Genomic DNA, 22445 nt, shown 5'->3' with positions numbered 1-22445 from the left:
TAGAAAGAAAGTATATTTTAGTTTTTTTATTTTACAGTGAGATCTGCTGGCAACAGACTCACTGCAGCGAGGGACTAAGGGGAGAAGAAGCGAACCTACCTAACTGGTGGTAGCTTGGGCTTCTTAGGCTACTGGACACCATTAGCTCCAGAGGGATCGACCGCAGGACCCGACCTTGGTGTTCGTTCCCGGAGCCGCGCCGCCGTCCCCCTTACAGAGCCAGAAGCATGAAGATGGTCCGGAAAAGCAGCAGCAGAAGACTTCAGTCTTCGCCAAGGTAGCGCACAGCACTGCAGCTGTGCGCCATTGCTCCTCATGTACACCTCACACTGCGGTCACTGATGGGTGCAGGGCGCTCGGGGGGGGGGGGGGGGGGGGCGGGGGGCGCCCTGAGGGCAGTGTTACACACCTTGGCTGGCAAAATCTACACCATATATAGTCCTAGAGGCTATATAGGTGTAAATTAATACCCCTGCCAGAGTTATAAAAACGCGGGAGAAGTCCGCCGAAAAAGGGGCGGGGCTACCTCCCTCAGCACACTGGCACCATTTCTTCCTCACAGCTCCGCTGGAAGGAAGCTCCCTGACTCTCTCCTGCAGTCTACAGCTACAGAAGGGTAAAAAAGAGAGGGGGCACTATATTTAGGCGCAGTATATCAATATATATATATATATATATATATATATAGCAGCTATAAGGGGATATAATTCAGTTAGTCCCTGTTTTATATAGCGCTCTGGTGTGTGCTGGCATACTCTCTCTCTCTGTCTCCTCCAAAGGGCTTTGTGGGGTCCTGTCCTCTGTCAGAGCATTCCATGTGTGTGTGCGGTGTGTCGGTACGGCTGTGTCGACATGTTTGATGAGGAGACTTATGTGGAGGCGGAGCAGATGCCTATAAATGTGATGTCACCCCCTGAGGGGCGGACACCTGAGTGGATGGACTTATGAAAGGAATTACGTGAAAGTGTTGACTCCTTACATAAAAAAATTGACGACATGCCAAATTTTCGGGACAGCCGGCTTCTCAGCTCGTGCCTGCCCAGGCGTCTCAAAGGCCATCAGGGGCTCTAAAACGCCCGCTACCTCAGATGGCAGACACAGATGTCAACACGGATACTGATACCAGTGTCGACGACGAAGAGACTAATGTAATGTCCAATAGGGCCACTCGTTACATGATTGAGGCAATGAAAAATGTTTTACACATTTCTGATGTAACCCCAGGTACCACAAAAAAGGGTATTATGTTTGGGGAGAAAAAACTACCAGTGTTTTTTCCCCCTTCTGAAGAATTAAATGAAGTGTGTGAAGTAGCGTGGGCTTCCCTCAATAAAAAATTGGTAATTTCTAAAAGGTTACTAATGGCGTACCCTTTCCCGCCAGAGGATAGGTCACGTTGGGAGACACCCCCTAGGGTGGATAAAGCGCTCACACGCTTGTCAAAGAATGTGGCACTACCGTCTCTGGATACGGCCGCCCTAAAGGAGCCTGCTGATAGAAAGCAGGAGGCGATCCTGAAGTCTGTATATACACACTCAGGCATTATACTGAGACCAGCTATTGCTTCAGCATGGATGTGCAGTGCTGCAGCTGCGTGGTCAGATTCCCTGTCGGAAAATATTGACACCCTAGACAGGGACACTATATTGCTAACCATAGAGCATATAAAAGACGCAGTCTTATACATGAGAGATGCACAGAGGGATATTTGCCGGCTGACATCTAAAATAGGTGCAATGTCCATTTCTGCCAGGAGAGGCTTATGGACTCGGCAGTGGACAGGGGATGCAGATTCTAAAAGGCACATGGAAGTTTTGCCTTATAAGGGTGAGGAGTTATTCGGGGATGGTCTCTCACACCTGGTTTCCACAGCAACAGCTGGGAAGTCAGCATTTTTGCCCCATGTTCCCTCACAGCCTAAGAAAGCACCGTATTATCCGGTACAGTCCTTTCGGCCCCAGAAAAGCAGGCGGAGAAAAGGCGTGTCCTTTCTGCACAAAGGCAGACGTAGGGGGAAAAAGCTGCAACAAACAGCCGGTTCCCAGGAGCAAAAGTCCTCCCCCGCTTCCTCCAAGTCCGCCGCATGACGGTGGGGCTCCACAGGCGGAGCCAGGTATGGTGGGGGCCCGTCTCAAAAATTTCAGTGATCAGTGGGCTCGCTCACAGGTGGATCCCTGGATCTTTCAAGTAGTATCTCGGGTACAAGCTGGAATTTGAGGCGTCTCCCCCCGCCGTTTCCTCAAATCTGCCTTGCCGACAACTCCCTTCAATTCACAAGCTGTATTCCCAGCAGGTGATAGTCAAGGTGCCCCTACTTCAACAAGGACAGGATTGTCATTACCAATTCCAGATGCTGCCGTTTGGCCTGTCCACTGCACTGAGGGTATTTACCAAGGTAATGGCCGAAATGATGATACTCCTTCGAAAAAAGGGAGTTTTAATTATTCCGTACATCGACGATCTCCTGATAAAGGCGAGGTCCAAGGAGCAGTTGTTGGTCGGGGTAGCACTTTCTCGGGAAGTGCTACAACAGCACGGTTGGATTCTAAACATTCCAAAGTCGCAGCTGGTTCCTACGACACGTCTACTGTTCCTGGGGATGGTTCTGGACACAGACCAGAAAAAAGTGTTTCTCCCGGAGGAGAAAGCCAAGGAGCTGTCATTTCTAGTCAGAGGCCTCCTGAAACCAAAAAAGGTTTTGGTGCATCACTGCACGCGAGTCCTGGGAAAAATGGTAGCTTTCTACGAAGAAATTCCATTCAGGAGGTTCCATGCAAGAACTTTTCAGTGGGACCCGTTGGACAAGTGGTCCGGATCGCATCTTCAGATGCATCGGTTGTTAACCCTGTCTCCAAGGACCAGGGTGTCTCTGCTGTGGTGGCTGCAGAGTGCTCATCTTCTAGAGGGCCGCAGATTCGGCATACAGGACTGGGTCCTGGTGACCACGGATGCCAGCCTTCGAGGCTGGGGGACAGTCACACAGGGAAAAAACTTCCAGGGCCTATGGTCAAATCAGGAGATTTCCCTACACATAAATATTCTGGAACTAAGGGCCATTTACAATGCCCTAAGTCATGCAAGACCCCTGCTTCAAAACCAGCCGGTACTGATTCAATCAGACAACATCACGGCAGTCGCCCATATAAATCGACAGGGAGGCACAAGAAGCAGGATGGCGATGGCAGAAGCCACAAGGATTCTCCGATGGGCGGAAAATCACGTGATAGCATTGTCAGCAGTGTTCATTCCAGGAGTGGACAACTGGGAAGCAGACTTCCTCAGCAGGCACGACCTCCACCCGGGAGAGTGGGGACTTCATCCAGAAGTCTTCCAAATGCTGGTAAACCGTTGGGAAAGGCCACAGGTGGACATGATGGCGTCTCGCCTCAACAAAAAGTTACAAAGATACTGCGCCAGGTCAAGGGACCCTCAGGCGATAGCTGTGGACGCTCTAGTGACACCTTGGGTGTACCAGTCGGTTTATGTGTTCCCTCCTCTACCGCTCATACCAAAGGTACTGAGAATAATAAGAAGTCGAGGAGTAAGGACGATACTCGTGGTTCCGGATTGGCCAAGAAGAGCTTGGTACCCAGAACTTCAAGAAATGCTATCAGAGGACCCTTGGCCTCTGCCGCTCAGACAGGATCTGCTACAACAGGGGCCCTGTCTGTTCCAAGACTTACCGCGGCTGCGTTTGACAGCATGGCGGTTGAACACCGGATCCTAAAGGAAAAGGGCATTCCGGAGGAAGTCATTCCTACGCTGATTAAAGCTAGGAAAGAAGTAACCGCAAACCATTATCACCGCATATGGCGAAAATATGTTGCGTGGTGTGAGGCCAGGAAGGCCCCAACAGAGGAATTTCAGCTGGGTCGATTTCTGCACTTCCTACAGTCAGGAGTGACTATGGGCCTTAAATTGGGTTCCATAAAGGTCCAGATTTCGGCGCTGTCGATTTTCTTCCAGAAAGAACTGGCTTCACTGCCTAAAGTTCAGACTTTTGTAAAGGGAGTGCTGCATATTCAGCCACCTTTTGTGCCTCCAGTGGCACCTTGGGATCTCAATGTGGTGTTGGATTTTCTAAAATCACATTGGTTTGAACCTCTTAAAACCGTGGATTTAAAATATCTCACGTGGAAGGTGGTCATGCTATTGGCCTTGGCTTCGGCCAGGCGTGTGTCAGAATTGGCGGCTTTGTCGTGTAAAAGCCCTTATCTGATTTTCCATATGGATAGGGCTGAATTGAGGACTCGTCCACAGTTTCTCCCTAAGGTGGTATCAGCTTTTCATTTGAACCAACCTATTGTGGTGCCTGTGGCTACTAGGGACTTGGAGGATTCCAAGATGCTGGACGTAGTCAGGGCCCTGAAAATGTATGTTTCCAGGACGGCTAGAGTCAGGAAAACTGACTCGCTATTTATCCTGTATGCACCCAACAAGCTGGGTGCTCCTGCTTCTAAGCAGACTATTGCTCGCTGGATTTGTAGCACAATTCAGCTGGCGCATTCTGCGGCGGGACTGCTGCATCCTAAATCTGTAAAAGCCCATTCCACAAGGAAGGTGGGCTCTTCTTGGGCGGCTGCCCGAGGGGTCTCGGCTTTACAACTTTGCCGAGCTGCTACTTGGTCAGGGGCAAACACGGTTGCTAAATTCTACAAATTTGATACCCTGGCTGAGGAGGACCTAGAGTTCTCTCATTCGGTGCTGCAGAGTCATCCGCACTCTCCCGCCCATTTGGGAGCTTTGGTATAATCCCCATAATCCTTACGGAGTTCCCAGCATCCACTAGGACGTCGGAGAAAATAAGATTTTACTCACCGGTAAATCTATTTCTCGTAGTCCGTAGTGGATGCTGGGCGCCCATCCCAAGTGCGAATTGTCTGCAATACTTGTATATAGTTATTGTTGAGAAGCCATCTGTTGAGAGGCTTCGTTGTTTTTCATACTGTTAACTGGGTATAGTATCACGAGTTGTACGGTGTGATTGGTGTGGCTGGTATGAGTCTTACCCGGGATTCAAAATCCTTCCTAATTGTGTCAGCTCTTCCGGGCACAGTATCCTAACTGAGGTCTGGAGGAGGGTCATAGTGGGAGGAACCAGTGCACACCAGGTAGTACTAAAGCTTTCTTAATTGTGCCCAGTCTCCTGCGGAGCCGCTATTCCCCATGGTCCTTACGGAGTTCCCAGCATACACTACGGACTATTAGAAATAGATTTACCGGTGAGTAAAATCTTATTTTAATAAGGTAGAGGGGCCCAATGCATATTGTTGCACCGGGGCCCACCATTCTCTAGTTCCGCCACTGTCTCTCTCTCTTTCTCTCTTCCCCATATCTCCCTCTCTCTGTCTGGTCCTGGTTTCTGTCTCCCTCTCTCCCATGTGCCCCTCTCACTGCCCCTGGTCTCTCTCTCTCTCTCTCTCTCTCTCTCTCTCTCTCTCCTCCTGATCCCCCCCCCCTCTCTCTCTCTCTCTCCTCATCCTCATCTCTCTCTCTCTCTCTCCTCCCTCTCTCCTCCTGATCCTCCCCCCCCTCTCTCTCTCTCCTCCTGATCCTCCCCCCCTCTCTCTCTCTCTCTCTCTCCTCCTGATCCTCCCCCTCTCTCTCTCTCTCTCTCTCTCTCTCTCTCTCTCTCTCTCTCTCTCTCTCCCCTCCTGATCCTCCCCTCTCTCTCTCTGCCCCTGGTTTCTCATTCTCTTTCCAGTGTCTCCCTCTATCTCTCTGCCCCATGTGTCTCTTTCAGTTACTCACCAAAACAGTGATTATGCCTATCCCCAGCTGACAGTGTCCCTTTTTCGGAAGTGCGTGATTATTATTTTTTGGGTAGGAGGGAGGGGGGCATTCTTTAACTTGCCCTGGGCACCAAATACCCTAGTTACACCCTTGTTTTGGTGTATATATAGAATGGATGCACATGTCCGATTTCAGAAAACTTCTGAATATCCCTTAAACCAGAAAACTGTACTGCTGCTGGAAGTAAATCTTCCAGCATCCGCCAATCTTAGAGGAACCTACTGGTCTCTCTGCACCCATGGCTTCTCTCCCAATGTGTCCCTGATCTCAGTGATCGGGCAGCCCAGGGGAAATGGAGTCGCCCCCTCTCCACCCTGCACTCTGCTGCTGTTGAAAAGAGAAGCAGAAATGTAAAAGCTGGAGAATGCTCTGACCCAGGCAAGGGGCGTGGTCTAATTAAAATGTGCATGGCCTCACCGGAAAAGACTACCTTATACCCCAGTTTTTTGCCCTGCACCAACAGACCATGGCCACCACAGGAAAAAAAAAATTTCACCATATTAGGCCCCATACAGTAATGTTCCCTGCACCATATTCCCCATACTGCAATGCCCGTGATACATTATGCCCTCCAGTAAAGCTTCTACACGCTGGGTGTCATGCTCGTTGCCAGGGGTTTCATGTCTGGGACGGGTGTCATACTCGTTGCCAGGGGTTTGTAATGCTTGTGGCCAGGGGTAATGCTCGTTACCAGGGGTGTGTTATCGTTAAACATGTAAAAAAAAATCAAATGTTTATTCTTACAGTGAAATTTGACATTTCTGAATGAAAAAAAAAAATGTAAAAAAAGCTATGAAATTCCATAGACAAAAAACCTTACGGTTTCACATGTCCCATTAAGGCTTCTTACACATGATCTGGCATTTCAGAAACCTGTCGTAACTCTTCCACTCAAACTCCAAAAAGCAATGAAATTCCGATCATTAAGGCTGACGCCTTAATGGACGTGTTCCTTGCGCAATACAGATATGGTATGCCATCACAGCCTGTGGGTAAGTGCAGATTCAGCACTCTCACAGAGTGAGATTGCTGTCACTCACACAATGGTGGAGCTGCTAATTCACAGATTTGTGTGCTCATTGGAATACACACATGCAGTCTATGCAACTGAAGGTCTGAGCGGAAGACAGAGCTGCTCATACGAGGTAAGAGTGGCGTGGATGGGGGGAGGAGACAGAGCAGTGTGGATGAGGTGACAGAAGTGTGTGGAAAGAGGGAAGACTAAGCAGCATTGATAGGGGGGTGACAAAGAAACACAGGATAATGCAGACTGCAGCGGCAGCGATCACAGTCTGAATTAGATTGTGAAGTGCGCACGTGCAATGGACACACTGCGCGTGCGTACCCCAGGAGCCCAGAGGGGGTACGCACAACTACGATCAACTCTGAATTACCCCCACAGATGGGGGGAGGTAAGACAGGTGGGGGGAAAGACAATGGCACAGATGGTGGGGAGATAGAGCTGTGTGGATGGGTGGGCACTGCCGTTGGATGAGGGGGAAAGAGCAGCACAGATGTGGGAGGGGTAAGAGCAGTACAGATGGAAAGAAACGGCGTGGATGAGGAAGGCAGAGCAGCATGGATGAGGGGAATACAGTCCCAACATCAGAGGCAATAAGTATTTTTACCTTCCCTTGGGGGGTGGCAGCTAGGCCTAATCCTTGGGTGGGTTGGATAGGGCAACCCCTTCCCCCCCCCCCCATAATGACCCATGAAACTTACCTTCAGGATGTCAGCTACATGAATAGGGTAAGAGTGGTGTGGATAGTGGGTAGTTTAAGCAGCACGTATGGGAAGGGAGGCAGAGTGGTGCGGATGGGGGAAACGATGCAGATGGGTTGAAAACACTGGCATGGATGGGTAGAAAACTGGTGCAGATGGGAGATAAGATAGTGTGCCATGTATTGGAGGAGGCAGAGTGACGTTGAAGAGGGAAACACTGAGCAGCACAGAGAAAAGGAAACGGTGGTACAGACAAGGCACAGGTGTGGAAAGTCAGATGGTGCAGATAAGTTAGTACAGACTAGCACAGATGGGAGAACACAGCAGTAGGGATTGGGGCAGACAGAGCAGCATGGGGGTGTATAGGGGAAGTAAGTGTAGATGCATAGACAGTAGATGGGGTATTATCGTTTTAGCAATTAACCAAGATGTTTGCGGGAGCGAAATGTGTATACTAAATGAGATGGATGTACGGATTGAGAAGGCTGTTGTAACAAGGTGGGATTGTTGTGGTGACTGAATGGGATGGTTGTGGGCACTGTGTGGGATGGGAGCACCACAAAACTGCTCAGACCTTCAGTTGCATAGACTGCATGTGTGTATTCCAATGAGCACACAAATCTGTGAATTAGCAGCTCCACCATTGTGTGAGTGACAGCAATCTCACTCTGTGAGAGTGCTGAATCTGCACTTACCCACAGGCTGTGATGGCATACCATATCTGTATTGCGCAAGGAACACGTCCATTAAGGCGTCAGCCTTAATGATCGGAATTTCATTGCTTTTTGGAGTTTGAGTGGAAGAGTTACGACAGGTTTCTGAAATGCCAGATCATGTGTAAGAAGCCTTAATGGGACATGTGAAACCGTAAGGTTTTTTGTCTATGGAATATACATATGTATATATATAACTGTAAAAACACACACACCATGTGTGTAGCCCCCTCAGCGATAGCGATGCGCGGCCCCGCACATCGCTATCGCTGCTGCTAGATTGCATGCAGGCCAATCTAGCGGGTCGCTCACTTCACCCGCTGGGTGAAGTGATCGCCCCCCCTCGTCTCCCCCCGCACGGTCAGCACAGATCGCGCTGTGCTGAGCGGCAGGAGAAATGTGTGCTGAGCGGTTCGCTCAGCACACATCTCTCCCAAATCGGCCCGTGGGTACTTGGCTTAAAAAACATATCCAGTAATAAAAAAAATAAAAATAAAAAACTGCTGAAAACAAACAAACAAACAGCATCCTGTGTAATGCTGTTATCAATCGTATTCACAGCTCCCCTCTCCCTTAAACCCATATAGTAGTCTCTACCCCCCTTCCCCCACCCCTGAACCCACATAGCAGTCAATACCCCCCTTCACCCCTTCCCCTGAACCTATACGGCAGTCTCTACCCCCCTCCTCTCCACTCTCCCTCCTCCTCCTCCTCTCCCCCCCGCCCTCCTCCTCCTCCTCCCCCCGCCCCCTCCCCCCCCACCCGTACCCATATAGCAGCTTTACCTTAGATGTGTTTTTTTCACTGTGGCAGATCTGCTGCCCAGATTATCCACCTTCCCTGCCAGATCCGCTGCCCGCTGCGCTGCGCAGAGCCGCTGCTGCTACCCGCTGCACTCTCCTGCCGTGGCTCCGCCCCTATGCCGCCCAGCGCCTGATGTCACAGAGGAAATCCCGGTCAGCAGACCGGGTATTTCCTCAGCGGCGCTGCGTCTCGGAGCTTCGTAGCGCAATGACAAGCGGCTCAGCCGGGCCGCTTGTCATTGCACAGTGGTATGGGACAGCGGGCCAGGCAGAATCGGTTCGCGGGCCGCATCCGGCCCGCGGGCCGCATGTTGCCCACCCCTAGTCTAGAGGGATCAGTAATGCATTGTACTGTATAGAGGCGTCAGGGATGTAGCGTAGGGTATAGAGGCGTCAGGGATGTAGCGTAGGTTATAGAGGCATCAGGAATGTAGCGTAGGGAATAGAGGCGTCAGGGATGTAGCGTAGGGTATAGAGGCGTCAGGGATGTAGCATAGGGAATAGAGGCGTCAGGGATGTAGCGTAGGGAATAGAGGCGTCAGGGATTTAGCTTAGGGAATATAGGCATCAGGGATGTACTAGCAGGTATATAGAGGTCAGTGTACTGTATAGAGGGGTCAGTAATGCAGTGATGGTTATAGAAAGGTCAGTGATGTAGTGTAGGGTATAGAGGGGTCAGTTATGTAGTGTGGGGTAAAGAGGGGTCAGTAAAGATACTAAGCTGAAGTACTTAGAACACTTCTTGAATTAAGACACAACCTGCAAGAAAAAGTATGCAATATGGGTGAAAAGGCAAATGTCAGCGGTCTGATACAAGTGACCAGCTCCATACCTTGCACCACATAGCGTTATGTTAAACTGGGATATGTTCTTTTTTGGTGGGTGTGTGTGTATGTGTGTGTGTGGGGGGGGGGGGGGGGGGAGGCAAAGGAAATTTTTGCCATTGGCTCCTTTGGTCTAGAACCAGCCCTGATCAAAAAATATTTTTGTCTGAGCAGACTGGACACTGATCAGCGTTGGCTCATTCTCAGCCCCCCGCCCAACCTCTGCTGCCAACAGACTGCTATTAGCTAGTTAACCTTCTGCCTTCCCTATCTGTGACACAGACTGCTGCTAATGCTACCAGAATGTTCCCAGTGGCTTCACACCAACAGTGAATCCCAGCCGATGATGTAGGGCAGCGTGTGGGGGAGGGGGTCAGTTGCTGTGGCTCCAACATGGTAACCGCCAATGGACTGCAATGCTTTTTCTGCAGGGGGGGCGCCAGTCCCTTACTTTGCCAGGGGCGCTTGGACCCCTAGCTACACCTCTGTTGACCCTAACCGATACCCCTAAACTAACCATAATTCCTGCAGTAAAAATCCATGTTTCTATGTATATAGGGGGTTATTCCGAGTTGATCGCTTGCTGCCGTTGTTCGCTGCGTAGCAATCAGTTGAAAAAAAATGGCTAATCTGTGCATGCGTATGCTCCGTAATGTGCACGCGCATCGTACGGGTACAAAGTCCATTGTGGTTTTGCACTAGTTCTAGCGATTATTCCAATCACAGAACAGGCCACAAGGAGATTGACAGAAAGAGGGCGTTTCTGGGTGTCAACTGACCGTTTTCAGGGAGTGCTTGGAAAAATGCAGGCACGGCAGAAGAAATGCAGACGTGGCTGGGCATTCGCTGGATGGGTGTGTGACATCAAAAGCCGTCCCTCGGTCGTTAGAATCAACACACACGAAGTGTAACTACAGTGCTGGTCTTATTTTGAAACGATTTTGCAGGCGCTCTGCTGCTCAAGTGTTCGCACTTCTCCAAAGTGAATATACACTCTCCAGTGGGCAGCGACAATGCGTTTGCATGGCTGCTAAAAACTGCTAGCGAGCAATCAACTCAGAATGACCCCCATAGTGTATTGCAAGAAAATATCTGTAAATCCAATGGTACCGTAAGTGCGGTATATACTCGCACTTCTTTGCGGGGTGAGAACATCTCCCCTAAGTGAAGTCAGCCCTATGAATAGAGTTTGTGTGATCCCTGTGCAGCAGTCACAGAAAGGGTTCATCTCTGCAGTTTGTCACTCAAATTACATTGTTGCATTTTTTCTAGAAGTGGATCTGAGAGCTGTTACCCGCAGACCAGCTACAATAATTATCCTGGGTACTCACTAGACCAGTGGTTCTCAAACTGCACCCTGGGGTGCCTCAGGACACTTGCAGGGGTGCCTTGGATTGGTGGTCCAGGACCAATTCAAAATATTTATAGTTAGTGTTATAGGCAAAACCAGTGCTGTTGGCTGGCAATCATAACATATGTGCACAAGCAGAAGCAAATCCTGTCCCCTACCAAAGGGCCAGTGCTAGGGTGTTTGGCGCCTCCCTGCAAACTATTAATTTGGGCCCTCTCTCCAATACTTAATAAAGGGACAGTGCGCTCCTTAAAAAAAGAAGGTGTGGTATCACAAGGAAGGGGCATGGCCACACAATAGCACCCCAAATCAAAATACGCCACACAGTAGCACTATCTTATTGTCATTACACCGCATGTAATAATAATAATAATAATAATAATAATAATAATACCCACAGTCGCAGTGCCCTTTATACACATAACCACCATATCAGTGCAGCTTACACACATAATGCCAACAGTAGCAGTGCCCCTTCTACACATGCCCACGGTGGCAATCCTTTACATGGCAAATATCAACCTGGTTTTGCCATGTAAAGGATTGCCACTTTAAAAAACAAACAATAAAAAAAAAAAAAAAACAACAGGAAAAAACACAAAATCTCTCACTTTCTGATTCTCACACCCAATTACATTCCTCCCTATATATTTAAATGTTTCTATTACTGTATGTTCCCTCTTCCCTTCTCCAAACTATACACATCAACATCTTTTAGTATTTCCAGGTAAGTTTTGTGATGTAGGCCATGCACAATTTTAGTTGCCCTAATGTATTTACAGCCTTCTGGAGATATGGCTTCTGGAACTGAACACAGGATTCTAAATGTGGTTGTACCAAGGACCTATACAGTGGCATTACAGGTTGAGTATCCCTTATCCAAAATGCTTGGGACCAGAGGAATTTTGGATATCGGATTTTTCTGTATTTTGGAATAATTGCATACCATAACGAGATATTATGGTGATGGGACCTAAATCTAAGCACAGAATGCATTTATGTTTCATATATACCTTATACACACAGCCTGAAGGTCATTTTAGCCAATATTTTTTATAACTTTGTGCATTAAACAAAGTGTGTGTACATTCACAGAATTAATTTATGTGTCATATACACCTTATACACACAGTCTGAAGTTCATTTAATACAATATTTTTAATAACTTTGAGTATTAAACAAAGTTTGTGTACACTGAGCCATCAAAAAACAAAGGTTTCACTATCTCAGTCTCACTCAAAAAAGTCCGTATTTCGGAATATTCCGTATTTCGGAATATTTGGATATGGGATACTCAACCTGTATTACTTTTTTCTGCTACTGGTTCTTTAACCTATGCAAACAAGCATCTGACTTGCCTTTCCTATTGCTTTGTTACATTGCTCACCTGAAATAATAATACTTAGATAGCTTTCCTCTTGCCATTATAATGCCCTTAATATTATAGTTAGCCTTTGCATTTTTGAGACGTGTATGATTTTGCATTTTTTGGCATTAAATGTTGCCATGTTCTTGACCATTGCTCTAGTCCAGGGGCGGAACTGCCAGAGACAACGGAGTCAGTTGCCGCCGGGCCCCAGCCCTAAAGGGGCTTCCTCCATTGCCCCCCGGCTGTTACGTGCCCTTCCTACTAAATAGACAAAGGCGCTACCAGCAGGGTCTCGCAGTTTGTACATTCCATGCCGTAACACCCTTCTTTCCACCTTTTTCAAGACCCAGCCCAGCAGCCTCGCCGCTGCCACCACCGCTAGCTGCAGCACTGCCAGCGGTGGGGTGCCCTTGCTTCTTCTCACACCACAGATAGCTGGGCACTGCGGAACCCTTGTGGCGCCATATAAATAAAGGATAATAATAATAATAAATAATATAATATATAGCAGTACGGTACAGTAGGCCACTGCTCTACCTACCTCTGTGTCATCAAGTATACTATCCATCCATACCTGTGGTGCATTTTAGAAAAAAACATGTCTCGGCAGAGCAATCTATAAATCCATCATTTTTCAGACAGCAACAGTGGGTATTGTAATAGTCACCCAATCCATCACTTTTATAGGGTTACATGCACCCACATGCTACAGCCTGTCTCAATAATTTTATTGTCACGCTGTGTGTGTTTGTGTATTTATTTGGGTATTTTTTGTTGTTGTAGAACTACAGGTACCAGCAAGCCCGTTATTTCCCCGCCTGCTGGTACTTGAGGTTCTCCAAGTACCAGCAAGCGGGGGAGACTTGCTGGGCCTTTAAAAAGTCAATAATCTGGAGAGTTTTTGTAAGATGTTTCTTCCATCAACCAACGAAGAAACACATTGGTACTTTCCCATGATGAGTGAGTGCTTCAGGATCTCTTGCACTTACATGTGCAGCAGAGTACTGCAATGGAAGCATGCTGGGCCCATAACCCAGAGGTAGGCAGATTGAAACTATCCTCTGCTATATGCATTTTTTTTTGTTAATTAAAGTAATCCAAAACTGGGATTGATATTTTAGCTCTTTTATTTTTACTTAAAGTACAATAACTTTTACCATTTTAATTTGTTTTAATAGTATATTGACAGTATTGTTTTCTTTCAAAAATCCACTTAATTTTCTTTACCCTATTATTAAAATGGTAATTGACAAAAACAAACTACATTGTCACCAGAAGAGCAATACAAAATGTACAAGTGATATATTAAAATCATCTTTCCAGCTTGAATTTCAATGATGCATTGGGGCAACGATTTTGTGAGAAACTTCTTCACCCTTAAATAAAGATTTTCTTAATTCCTTACCTGTGTGCTAATTAGATATCACCTTGTTTTCACATTAAACAGACTTCCACATGAGAAAGCAGCAAGGATGCAGTGGCGTTAATGTTTCCTGGTGTCAACCTGTATTATTTCAGTAGACATTGAAATGAGGATGCATCTTGCTGCCTTTCCAATGAAGCAAGTTTAATTTAGTAATAGGTGAAAAACCATCCCTACAAAGGTGTTAATCAGAGACTTGGCTTTGTGGACACTTTTCAGAGAACAAATTTGTTAGCATAAACATAAAGCCAGAAAATGAAGAGCTGTTTAATCACTCAATAGGATTTTTCTGCCAGCATTTTTCTTTTTCTCTGCAACCCACTGCTAAATTGTACTTCCTATCTGTTTTTTTATAAAATCACTTAATCAAATCTAACTACATCAGAGAAGGCCAGGTACCCTACACCATAAGAGGGGGTTTGAAATTTTGACTTGTCTACTTAAAGATCACCAAAATCTGATAACAAGGTCAATTACGTCCCTGGGTGGGATTGAACCACCAACCTTTTGGTTAATAGCCAAACACACTAACCGATTGCGCCACAGAGACACTTTGCAAAAAGTACATACTGACAAAGGCTAATAAGCATTCATCTAGAACGTTTCCTAGAAAAACTTTAAAAAGTCAATAATCTGGAGAGTTTTTGTAAGATGTTTCTTAAATCAACCAACGAAGAAACACATTGGTACTTTCCCATGATGAGTGAGTGCTTCAGGATCTCTTGCACTTACATGTACAGCAGAGTACTGCAATGGAAGCATGCTGGGACCATAAACCAGAGGTAGGCAGATTGAAACTATCCTCTGCTATATGCATTTTTTTAATTAAAGTAATCCAAAACTGGGATTGATATTTTAGCTCTTTTAAATTTACTTAAAGTACAATAACTTTTACCATTTTAATTTGTTTTAATAGTATATTGACAGTATTGTTTTCTTTCAAAAATCCACTTAATTTTCTTTACCCTATTATTAAAGTGGTAATTGACAAAAACAAACTACATTGTCACCAGAAGAGCAATACAAAATGTACAAGTGATATATTAAAATCATCTTTCCAGCTTGAATTTCAATGATGCATTGGGGCAACGATTTTGTGAGAAACATCTTCACCCTTAAATATTTTCTTAATTCCTTACCTGTGTGCTAATTAGATATCACCTTGTTTTCACATTAAACAGACTTCCACATGAGAAAGCAGCAAGGATGCATTGGCGTTAATGTTTCCTGGTGTCAACCCGTATTATTTCAGTAGACATTGAAATGAGGATGCATCTTGCTGCCTTTCCAATGAAGCAAGTTTAATTTAGTAATAGGTAAAAAAACATCCTTACAAAGGTGTTCATCAGAGACTTGGCTTTGTGGACACTTTTCAGAGAACAAATTTGTTAGCATAAAAATAAAGCCAGAAAATGAAGAGCTGTTTAATCACTCAATTGGATTTTTCTGCCAGCATATTTTTTTTCTCTGCAACCCACTGCTAAATTGTGCTTCCTAGCTATTTTTTATAAAATCACTTAATCAAATCTAACTCTGATTACATCAGAGAAGGCCAGGTACCCTACATCATAAGAGGGGGTTTGAAATTTTGACTTGTCTACTTAAAGATCACCAAAACCTGATCACAAGGTCAATTACATCCCTGGGTGGGATTGAACCACCAACCTTTTGGTTAGTAGCCAAACACACTAACTGATTGCGCCACAGAGACACTTTGCAAAATTGCATACTGACAAAGGCTAATAAGCATTCATCTAGAACGATTCCTAGAAAAACTTTAAAAAGTCAATAATCTGGAAAGTTTTTGTAAGATGTTTCTTAGATCAACCAACGAAGAAACACATTGGTACTTTCCCATGATGAGTGAGTGCTTCAGGATCTCTTGCACTTACATGTGCAGCAGAGTACTGCAATGGAAGCATGCTGGGCCCATAACCCAGAGGTAGGCAGATTGAAACTATCCTCTGCTATATGCATTTTTTTTTTAATTAAAGTAATCCAAAACTGGGATTGATATTTTAGCTCTTTTATTTTTACTTAAAGTACAATAACTTTTACCATTTTAATTTGTTTTAATAGTATATTGACAGTATTGTTTTCTTTCAAAAATCCACTTAATTTTCTTTACCCTATTATTAAAATGGTAATTGACAAAAACAAACTACATTGTCACCAGAAGAGCAATACAAAATGTACAAGTGATATATTAAAATCATCTTTCCAACTTGAATTTCAATGATGCATTGGGGCAACGATTTTGTGAGAAACTTCTTCACCCTTAAATAAAGATTTTCTTAATTCCTTACCTGTGTGCTAATTAGATATCACCTTGTTTTCATATTAAACAGACTTCCACATGAGAAAGCAGCAAGGATGCAGTGGCGTTAATGTTTCCTGGTGTCAACCTGTATTATTTCAGTAGACATTGAAATGAGGATGCATCTTGCTGCCTTTCCAATGAAGCAAGTTTAATTTAGTAATAGGTGAAAAACCATCCCTACAAAGGTGTTAATCAGAGACTTGGCTTTGTGGACACTTTTCAGAGAACAAATTTGTTAGCATAAACATAAAGCCAGAAAATGAAGAGCTGTTTAATCACTCAATAGGATTTTTCTGCCAGCATATTTTTTTTCTCTGCAACCCACTGCTAAGTTGTGCTTCCTAGCTATTTTTTATAAAATCACTTAATCAAATCTAACTCTGATTACATCAGAGAAGGCCAGGTACCCTACACCATAAGAGGGGGTTTGAAATTTTGACTTGTCTACTTAAAGATCACCAAAATCTGATAACAAGGTCAATTACATCCCTGGATGGGATTGAACCACCAACCTTTTGGTTAATAGCCAAACACACTAACCGATTGCGCCACAGAGACACTTTGCGAAAAATCCATACTGACAAAGGCTAATAAGCATTCATCTAGAACGTTTCCTAGAAAAACTTTAAAAAGTCAATAATCTGGAGAGTTTTTGTAAGAATTTTCTTAAATCAACCAACGAAGAAACACATTGGTACTTTCCCATGATGAGTGAGTGCTTCAGGATCTCTTGCACTTACATGTGCAGCAGAGTACTGCAATGGAAGCATGCTGGGCCCATTACCCAGAGGTAGGCAGATTGAAACTATCCTCTGCTATATGCATTTTTTTTGTTAATTAAAGTAATCCAGAACTGGGATTGATATGTTAGCTCTTTTAATTTTACTTAAAGTACAATAACTTTTACCATTTTAATTTGTTTTAATAGTATATTGACAGTATTGTTTTCTTTCAAAAATCCACTTAATTTTCTTTACCCTATTATTAAAATGGTAATTGACAAAAACAAACTACATTGTCACCAGAAGAGCAATACAAAATGTACAAGTGATATATAAAAATCATCTTTCCAGCTTGAATTTCAATGATGCATTGGGGCAACGATTTTGTGAGAAACATCTTCACCCTTAAATAAAGATTTTCTTAATTCCTTACCTGTGTGCTAATTAGATATCACCTTGTTTTCACATTAAACAGACTTCCACATGAGAAAGCAGCAAGGATGCATTGACGTTAATGTTTCCTGGTGTCAACCCGTATTATTTCAGTAGACATTGAAATGAGGATGCATCTTGCTGCCTTTCCAATGAAGCAAGTTTAATTTAGTAATAGGTAAAAAACCATCCTTACAAAGGTGTTCATCAGAGACTTGGCTTTGTGGACACTTTTCAGAGAACAAATTTGTTAGCATAAAAATAAAGCCAGAAAATGAAGAGCTGTTTAATCACTCAATTGGATTTTTCTGCCAGCATATTTTTTTTCTCTGCAACCCACTGCTAAATTGTGCTTCCTAGCTATTTTTTATAAAATCACTTAATCAAATCTAACTCTGATTACATCAGAGAAGGCCAGGTACCCTACATCATAAGAGGGGGTTTGAAATTTTGACTTGTCTACTTAAAGATCACCAAAACCTGATCACAAGGTCAATTACATCCCTGGGTGGGATTGAACCACCAACCTTTTGGTTAGTAGCCAAACACACTAACTGATTGCGCCACAGAGACACTGTGCAAAATTGCATACTGACAAAGGCTAATAAGCATTCATCTAGAACGATTCCTAGAAAAACTTTAAAAAGTCAATAATCTGGAAAGTTTTTGTAAGATGTTTCTTAGATCAACCAACGAAGAAACACATTGGTACTTTCCCATGATGAGTGAGTGCTTCAGGATCTCTTGCACTTACATGTGCAGCAGAGTACTGCAATGGAAGCATGCTGGGCCCATAACCCAGAGGTAGGCAGATTGAAACTATCCTCTGCTATATGCATTTTTTTTTTAATTAAAGTAATCCAAAACTGGGATTGATATTTTAGCTCTTTTATTTTTACTTAAAGTACAATAACTTTTACCATTTTAATTTGTTTTAATAGTATATTGACAGTATTGTTTTCTTTCAAAAATCCACTTAATTTTCTTTACCCTATTATTAAAATGGTAATTGACAAAAACAAACTACATTGTCACCAGAAGAGCAATACAAAATGTACAAGTGATATATTAAAATCATCTTTCCAACTTGAATTTCAATGATGCATTGGGGCAACGATTTTGTGAGAAACTTCTTCACCCTTAAATAAAGATTTTCTTAATTCCTTACCTGTGTGCTAATTAGATATCACCTTGTTTTCATATTAAACAGACTTCCACATGAGAAAGCAGCAAGGATGCAGTGGCGTTAATGTTTCCTGGTGTCAACCTGTATTATTTCAGGAGACATTGAAATGAGGATGCATCTTGCTGCCTTTCCAATGAAGCAAGTTTAATTTAGTAATAGGTGAAAAACCATCCCTACAAAGGTGTTAATCAGAGACTTGGCTTTGTGGACACTTTTCAGAGAACAAATTTGTTAGCATAAACATAAAGCCAGAAAATGAAGAGCTGTTTAATCACTCAATAGGATTTTTCTGCCAGCATATTTTTTTTCTCTGCAACCCACTGCTAAATTGTGCTTCCTAGCTATTTTTTATAAAATCACTTAATCAAATCTAACTCTGATTACATCAGAGAAGGCCAGGTACCCTACACCATAAGAGGGGGTTTGACATTTTGACTTGTCTACTTAAAGATCACCAAAATCTGATAACAAGGTCAATTACATCCCTGGGTGGGATTGAACCACCAACCTTTTGGTTAATAGCCAAACACACTAACCGATTGCGCCACAGAGACACTTTGCGAAAAGTACATACTGACAAAGGCTAATAAGCATTCATCTAGAACGTTTCCTAGAAAAACTTTAAAAAGTCAATAATCTGGAGAGTTTTTGTAAGAATATCCTTAAATCAACCAACGAAGAAACACATTGGTACTTTCCCATGATGAGTGAGTGCTTCAGGATCTCTTGCACTTACATGTGCAGCAGAGTACTGCAATGGAAGCATGCTGGGCCCATTACCCAGAGGTAGGCAGATTGAAACTATCCTCTGCTATATGCATTTTTTTTGTTAATTAAAGTAATCCAGAACTGGGATTGATATGTTAGCTCTTTTAATTTTACTTAAAGTACAATAACTTTTACCATTTTAATTTGTTTTAATAGTATATTGACAGTATTGTTTTCTTTCAAAAATCCACTTAATTTTCTTTACCCTATTATTAAAATGGTAATTGACAAAAACAAACTACATTGTCACCAGAAGAGCAATACAAAATGTACAAGTGATATATAAAAATCATCTTTCCAGCTTGAATTTCAATGATGCATTGGGGCAACGATTTTGTGAGAAACATCTTCACCCTTAAATAAAGATTTTCTTAATTCCTTACCTGTGTGCTAATTAGATATCACCTTGTTTTCACATTAAACAGACTTCCACATGAGAAAGCAGCAAGGATGCATTGGCGTTAATGTTTCCTGGTGTCAACCCGTATTATTTCAGTAGACATTGAAATGAGGATGCATCTTGCTGCCTTTCCAATGAAGCAAGTTTAATTTAGTAATAGGTAAAAAACCATCCTTACAAAGGTGTTCATCAGAGACTTGGCTTTGTGGACACTTTTCAGAGAACAAATTTGTTAGCATAAAAATAAAGCCAGAAAATGAAGAGCTGTTTAATCACTCAATTGGATTTTTCTGCCAGCATATTTTTTTTCTCTGCAACCCACTGCTAAATTGTACTTCCTAGCTATTTTTTATAAAATCACTTAATCAAATCTAACTCTGATTACATCAGAGAAGGCCAGGTACCCTACATCATAAGAGGGGGTTTGAAATTTTGACTTGTCTACTTAAAGATCACCAAAACCTGATCACAAGGTCAATTACATCCCTGGGTGGGATTGAACCACCAACCTTTTGGTTAGTAGCCAAACACACTAACTGATTGCGCCACAGAGACACTTTGCAAAAAGTACATACTGACAAAGGCTAATAAGCATTCATCTAGAACGTTTCCTAGAAAAACTTTAAAAAGTCAATAATCTGGAGAGTTTTTGTAAGATGTTTCTTAAATCAACCAACGAAGAAACACATTGGTACTTTCCCATGATGAGTGAGTGCTTCAGGATCTCTTGCACTTACATGTGCAGCAGAGTACTGCAATAGAAGCATGCTGGGCCCATAACCCAGAGGTAGGCAGATTGAAACTATCCTCTGCTATATGCATTTTTTTTTGTTAATTAAAGTAATCCAAAACTGGGATTGATATTTTGGCTCTTTTATTTTTACTTAAAGTACAATAACTTTTACCATTTTAATTTGTTTTAATAGTATATTGACAGTATTGTTTTCTTTCAAAAATCCACTTAATTTTCTTTACCCTATTATTAAAATGGTAATTGACAAAAACAAACTACATTGTCACCAGAAGAGCAATACAAAATGTACAAGTGATATATTAAAATCATCTTTCCAGCTTGAATTTCAATGATGCATTGGGGCAACGATTTTGTGAGAAACATCTTCACCCTTAAATAAAGATTTTCTTAATTCCTTACCTGTGTGCTAATTAGATATCACCTTGTTTTCACATTAAACAGACTTCCACATGAGAAAGCAGCAAGGATGCAGTGGCGTTAATGTTTCCTGGTGTCAACCTGTATTATTTCAGTAGACATTGAAATCAGGATGCATCTTGCTGCCTTTCCAATGAAGCAAGTTTAATTTAGTAATAGGTGAAAAACCATCCCTACAAAGGTGTTAATCAGAGACTTGGCTTTGTGGACACTTTTCAGAGAACAAATTTGTTAGCATAAACATAAAGCCAGAAAATGAAGAGCTGTTTAATCACTCAATAGGATTTTTCTGCCAGCATTTTTCTTTTTCTCTGCAACCCACTGCTAAATTGTACTTCCTATCTGTTTTTTTTTATAAAATCACTTAATCAAATCTAACTCTGATTACATCAGAGAAGGCCAGGTACCCTACACCATAAGAGGAGGTTTGAAATTTTGACTTGACTACTTAAAGATCACCAAAATCTGATCACAAGGTCAATTACATCCCTGGGTGGGATTGAGCCACCAACCTTCTGGTTAGTAGCCAATCACACTAACTGATTGCGCCACAGAGACACTATGCTAAAGTGCATACTGACAAAGGCTAATAAGCATTCATCTAGAACGTTTCCTAGAAAAACTTTAAAAAGTCAATAATCTGGAGAGTTTTTGTAAGATGTTTCTTAAATCAACCAACGAAGAAACACATTGGTACTTTCCCATGATGAGTGAGTGCTTCAGGATCTCTTGCACTTACATGTACAGCAGAGTACTGCAATGGAAGCATGCTGGGCCCATAACCCAGAGGTAGGCAGATTGAAACTATCCTCTGCTATATGCATTTTTTTAATTAAAGTAATCCAAAACTGGGATTGATATTTTAGCTCTTTTAATTTTACTTAAAGTACAATAACTTTTACCATTTTAATTTGTTTTAATAGTATATTGACAGTATTGTTTTCTTTCAAAAATCCACTTAATTTTCTTTACCCTATTATTAAAGTGGTAATTGACAAAAACAAACTACATTGTCACCAGAAGAGCAATACAAAATGTACAAGTGATATATTAAAATCATCTTTCCAGCTTGAATTTCAATGATGCATTGGGGCAACGATTTTGTGAGAAACATCTTCACCCTTAAATAAAGATTTTCTTAATTCCTTACCTGTGTGCTAATTAGATATCACCTTGTTTTCACATTAAACAGACTTCCACATGAGAAAGCAGCAAGGATGCATTGGCGTTAATGTTTCCTGGTGTCAACCCGTATTATTTCAGTAGACATTGAAATGAGGATGCATCTTGCTGCCTTTCCAATGAAGCAAGTTTAATTTAGTAATAGGTAAAAAACCATCCTTACAAAGGTGTTCATCAGAGACTTGGCTTTGTGGACACTTTTCAGAGAACAAATTTGTTAGCATAAAAATAAAGCCAGAAAATGAAGAGCTGTTTAATCACTCAAT

The 22445-nt window shown here is 42.9% G+C and overlaps 5 non-coding genes across 5 annotated transcripts; all 5 read right to left on the bottom strand.

The window, feature by feature from the left end:
- Nucleotides 1-14474: 14474 nt before the first annotated feature.
- Nucleotides 14475-14548, bottom strand: TRNAN-AUU (transfer RNA asparagine (anticodon AUU)). The gene has a single exon. It is a non-coding gene; the product is annotated as a tRNA-Asn (tRNA).
- A 1087-nt stretch (nucleotides 14549-15635) lies between these two features.
- On the bottom strand, nucleotides 15636-15709 carry TRNAS-ACU (transfer RNA serine (anticodon ACU)). The gene has a single exon. It is a non-coding gene; the product is annotated as a tRNA-Ser (tRNA).
- A 2262-nt stretch (nucleotides 15710-17971) lies between these two features.
- On the bottom strand, nucleotides 17972-18045 carry TRNAS-ACU (transfer RNA serine (anticodon ACU)). The gene has a single exon. It is a non-coding gene; the product is annotated as a tRNA-Ser (tRNA).
- A 1093-nt stretch (nucleotides 18046-19138) lies between these two features.
- Nucleotides 19139-19212, bottom strand: TRNAN-AUU (transfer RNA asparagine (anticodon AUU)). Its single transcript has one exon. It is a non-coding gene; the product is annotated as a tRNA-Asn (tRNA).
- Nucleotides 19213-20307: 1095 nt separating this feature from the next.
- Nucleotides 20308-20381, bottom strand: TRNAS-ACU (transfer RNA serine (anticodon ACU)). The gene has a single exon. It is a non-coding gene; the product is annotated as a tRNA-Ser (tRNA).
- Nucleotides 20382-22445: the final 2064 nt, after the last annotated feature.

The sequence above is a fragment of the Pseudophryne corroboree genome, chromosome 8 (genome assembly GCF_028390025.1).
Source record: "Pseudophryne corroboree isolate aPseCor3 chromosome 8, aPseCor3.hap2, whole genome shotgun sequence".
In the NCBI taxonomy this organism is placed as follows: Eukaryota; Metazoa; Chordata; class Amphibia; order Anura; family Myobatrachidae; genus Pseudophryne; species Pseudophryne corroboree.
This window is presented reverse-complemented; position numbering and strand designations above follow the sequence as displayed.